Source organism: Sinocyclocheilus rhinocerous, unplaced genomic scaffold, assembly GCF_001515625.1.
Source record: "Sinocyclocheilus rhinocerous isolate Xijiao unplaced genomic scaffold, SAMN03320098_v1.1 scaffold1193, whole genome shotgun sequence".
NCBI lineage: Eukaryota > Metazoa > Chordata > Actinopteri > Cypriniformes > Cyprinidae > Sinocyclocheilus > Sinocyclocheilus rhinocerous.
In genome coordinates, this window is record NW_015642181.1 from 1,026,083 (window position 1) to 1,031,390 (window position 5,308).

General features: G+C 36.8%; 1 protein-coding gene across 1 annotated transcript in view; it reads left to right on the forward strand.

The window, feature by feature from the left end:
* Positions 1–5,308, forward strand: part of LOC107755714 (rho GTPase-activating protein 21-like) — a 125,753-nt gene that overhangs the window by 11,324 nt on the left and 109,121 nt on the right. The window lies entirely within an intron of this gene.

The window sequence follows — 5,308 nt, forward strand, 5'->3', positions numbered from 1 at the left end:
AAAATAAGTTGTTGTTTGTCTTAATAAATTGGGTAAATGAAAAATACAGTGGTTAAATTTAAACCTTTTTTCTACTGCTCTCTGTTTAAGAAAGGTTATAAAAAATTGTCAATAATTATTGATACCGAACGATATGAAACATTATATCGTGATATTTTTTTTAGTTATATCGCCCAGCCCTATATTCAGGTCATTTTCACTGTGTGCTGTATGTAAAACTAGTATTATGTTGTCTTTATTAGATAAAATATGATTCCTAGTGCGCACAAACTTACCAGATTATAGAGCACCAGCTTTTTTACAGTGTTACTTCCTTTTTATTCATGTTTCAAACAATTTCTTTATTTGTGAAAAATACTGTAATATGATTACAGAATCAAGGAGTTGCCATCTAAAGTAATTTGGTTTAATTCAAAGATTTATTTTTTTAATTCATTTTCAAATTATTTCTAATTTATTCAAATAAATATAAAGTGTGTGTGCTTTCGGCCATCGGCCACCCTGCTCTCTAAAATATCGGCACTGGCATCAGCCATCAAAAAACCAATATCGGTCGACCACTAGTCTTAGGGGTTAAGGTTAGGACTGTTTGTTTGACAAAAATATTGCGCCAGTACCAACAAAATATGTATTTATGTCACATTAATAGCTGTATTTCATTGGCTGAATTATTTTCCATCTGAACTCAAGAGTCATGTGATGAGTTGGTCACATCAGCCAGCGCCTGGATGGGCTACCCTCACGTCATGTGTGTGTGTGTGTGTGTGTTTTTTCCCGGTGATTTAGCAGCCCATCATTGATTTGTTCTTTTGATGTGTGCAGTGACAGAGTGAGAGCTTCTCTACCGATTGATTTCATCTGGTTGGCCCCTGGGCTGGTTGGAATGGGTCAGAATATGAGGTTGTGAACCCTGGACTTATCCATTCACTGTAAAGGGGGAAATCCACAGTTCATTAATGAAAGAACTGTGAGGGTCGATCTTTTGGTCTTTTTAGGGATCTGGCAACGATTTGCAATACAATGAGATTGGTGTTGACTGTGTTTAGTTTCTTTACTTGAATGTTCCTCTGCCTGGTATATCACCTCCAAGAAAGTTGCAACACTTTGGGGTAAGTTTCGGTGTTTGTGTTGGTTCTTGCAGTGCCTAGAGGAAACACTGTACCCAAGGGATGGAGGTTTTTGAGTGTATAAGAATGATGTGTTTCTATAGCATGTGTTTATACAGCACTACGGATGAGGCCCTGGTGTTCTAAGTCTGCACATTGGGAGTTTGGCCCAGCTGACCTGCACAGCACGAGTGTGTATATAGCGCTGACCTGCCCAGAGATCCTTCATGTGTGGCTTCATCAATCTGCTCCACATCTTCATGTAATCTTCCCCATCTACGCTTTGAATTTCATGTTGCTGCAGCCTTTTATTGCAATCCAGCATAAATCTTATGCAGAGCCAAGAATAACCTAACACTCTTGTTAGTCTATGGTGCATTGCTCTGGTTTAACTTGCTCAGGTTTGACCTAGTATCCCAAAGCTTCTCTGAAAAAAAAAAAAAAAACTCTCCATGGGAGTGCCGGTCCAATGTACCTGTCCTTCCAAACAGTATCTATTCAGCACTCTTCATTTAGTTTCAGACTCTGATGTGGTTCTGGCTGCCAACGCTCTTTGTCTGATTGACAGTTGGCATTTGGATGTTATTAAAATTGCATGTGTGGAACCAGTCTGCTGACAGTTGGATTCCTTTTGTGGTTGTTGCATTTCTGAGCCAAGATCTGCAAAATCTGGCTAGATTCACCTTGGGACTGTTCTTCTGTACCAGTACTTCGGATATAACAGATATAATGTTTACAGTATCATAACATATCTGTTAGATGTGTAGTTGCCCTTGATCATAGAGTTTTGCAACTATGTGTTTCTAAAAAGCAACATACTCAAGATTCATACAAGGTTTATTCATATAAGAAAAATGTGAGTTGTCTTTGCTAGAGGTTGACCGATAGTGAATTTTACCGATACTGATAGCTAGGTTGAACCACACTGGCTGATGCATCAACTGATAGATTTTAAAATGGATACTGAACGAAAGCTAAAATAGTGGTTTACTGTTTAAAAAAATGGTACTGAACCATACTTTGCAAATGAATTAAAATATTACTATTAATTATATATTTATCATTAAAGTTAGTTCATAGTTCATTAACTAATATTAACAGAAGCAACTTTAACATTTAAAAACTTATTAGTAAATGTTGAAATTAACACACTCTAACAAGGAACAATAATTCTACAGCTTTTATCAACCTCAGCTAATGTTACAAATTGAGTCTTATTGCAAAGTGTTATGAATGGTAGTGAGAATTTGAGATTGCTTAGTACTTGCATTACAGCATTACATGTCTGCTGTAACATTACTGTGTTTTCAGTTTCAGTTCACTTCACTTTGTAAAAGCTAGCTGTGTTAGAGTCGCTTTAATTTGCATTTGGGAATGCAACATTTGTCATTAGAATTGTTTATAAATCTGTTGTTGTTTACAGAGAGTCACGTGATCCTTCAGAAATCATTCTAATATGCTGATTTGCTGCTCAAAAAACATTTACTAGTTATTATTAGTAAGGTTAATGTTAAAAAAAGTTGTTGCTGCCTAACATTTTGTTGAGGCAATGATACCACTCAAACATATGTGGTAAGATTTAAAAAAGAGCGATAAATTAATGATTTTATTCATAATACAGTAAAGTGATGAAAAGTGAGTGACGAGTGAAGACATTAAAAATGTTGCAAAAGGTTTATATTTAATAAATGCTTTAATAAATGTAATAAATATATTTGACAAATGCAAATAAATGCTGTTCATTGAACTTCCTATTTATCAAAGAATCCTGAAAAATAAAATGTATCACCATTTCCTCACAAAATATGAAGCAGCACAACTTTTTTCAACATTGATAATAATCAGAAATGTTTCTTGAGCATCAAACCAAATTGTAATGATTTCTGAAAGGTCATGTGACACTGAAAACTGGAGTAATGGTGCAGAAAATTCTGCTTTGCATCACAGGAATAAATTACATTTGATAATATATTAAAATAGAAAACTTTATTTATTTGTAATAAAATTTCACAATATTTATGTTTTTACTTTATTTTGATCAAATAAATGCAGCCTTGTTGAGCAGTAGAGATTTATTTCAAAATCATTAATAATTGTAATGTTTCCAAACTTCTGGCAGGTACTTTAATAATAGCATTTCTATTAATACTTATTATATTATATGATATGATATATGATATTATATTATATTATATTATCATGATTATTAAAAGCTGCTTTTTTACTTTTACAGGACAATATATATTACATGACAGTATGTATTATTAAAATATAAGATATATCGTTTATTGTGATAATATTAAAAAAATAATAATAAGTAGCGTGGCTTGGGGGCATGCAGATTTTCCTGCTTTTTTGTCTCTAGCTGATCACATGCCTGTTAAAGTCGGTCATCTTTAAATATCTTCACAAAGGTCATAGCATTGAAATTACATTCATACCGTGGGTATAGAAAAGAATCACCCCCTTTAAAATAATCACATTGTGTTGCTTTGCAGCCTGAAATGAAGACGGGCACAGGTTTTTAAAATTTTTTTATCCAGCTGTATTTATCAATCAGTCGACCTCTAGTCTTTGCCTGTAATACTTGACACAATGCAAAGGTGCATGTGCTAAAGGCAGAGGTGTCCAATCCTGCTCCTGGAAGGCCACTGTCTTGCAGAATTTACCAAGTAAACACACCCGCTGACTAGAGACTTCCAGACAAGTGGGTTGTGGCAAGTTAGAGCTGAACTCTCCAGGACGTTGGCCATCCAGGAGAAGGATTAGACACCCCTATGCTAGGGTGTTCTGAGAGGTTGTTAGTGCATTGCTAGAGTATTCTGAGTGTTTTCTACGGAGTTGCTAGGTGATTGCAATGGATTTTTGGGTGGTTGCTTTGTTTTTATTTACCGGACCTATTCCCCCCAAGAAGTGAATTGGATCTCTCCTTCAAAATCTAAAAGGTTTTTTTTCCTCCTGGGATATTTTTGTCTCTACAAATCTTCAAATCTCTACAAACTCTTCAAATCCCTAACCCTAAATATGCACATTAGTTATAGTGATGTTTGCTTTATCAACACCAATATTAAAATTACCCCGCGTAGCACTTGTTTTACACAGTTCAGCCCATTTTGTCCTGAAAGCATCTTCACACACTTGCCGTAGTCCCGTGACATTTTCTATCACGCTAATCTCCTGTTTTGTTTCAACCTCATTCTTCTGTTTCTTCAGTGCATGAGAGGATTGCAGTGTTTCTTTAAAGCAGTAGCGAATTTAGAGTTCCCCAGGATGTGATTTGTCTTTTGCAGTCCCGTCTCTCCCATCCAGGGGTTAAGCCTGCTGCAGCAGTGCTACCTGACTCAGCACTGCGAGAAGACAGATGGAGCGATCAAGTCGTAGAGCGAAGAGGGAGAGACTGATTACTGAGACTGAATACTAACACCAGAGGGGATACAAGCCTCCTTGTTGGTGTCATCACCTTCCTCTCTTTGGAGACCTCCCTTTGGAGTATTGTAGTTGTGGATGTCTTGGTGGATTTCTTGTGTTTTGGTGTTCAGATGCATTATTAATCCAACACTAATGAGCTGTGGAAAGGATACGGTTAGCTGATGGAGTGCCTGCTGGGCACACAGATGGATTCAGACGCGACACTCTCACTTCCTCACACCCTCCATCACCCTTTGTGCCAGGAGCAGGCTCCAAGGGATCAACCGGAGAGCCCGGTGATAAAAGATCTTGGGTGGTGCCGTCTGAGTCAGGACTAATGACATGGCTCATCTAAGAGTTCTGGACTGCATGGTCAGCCACAAATGGAGTCGGATATGTGACCTTTACTGTGGTTTTAACAGTCAGGTCTGTGCATCGTTTCTCCATCTCTACTGCAGTGTGCATGGAATAAATTGTAGCGTGCATGTCTTTTTAAAATGCACAGTATCTCCAGTCAAAGAGTCGCATTGTTCTGCAGATATTCATAGTTTCTTTTTCTGACCCTGGCAGCCCTCTCTATGTTTTATCTCATGGAAATGCTTGTCTGATACCAATAATAACTTGGTGTATTCCTGCAGTGTGGGTGACTGATCCCTGGTGTTTTGTAGATTTTTTTACAAAAAATACCATTTATTTTTGATCTGTTTATTTTCCATTCAGGTGAATGTTTTTTATCATGTGCACTTGGTAGGGTTGGCTCAATGTCAAAAAAAAAAAAAACCCTTCAGAAATCA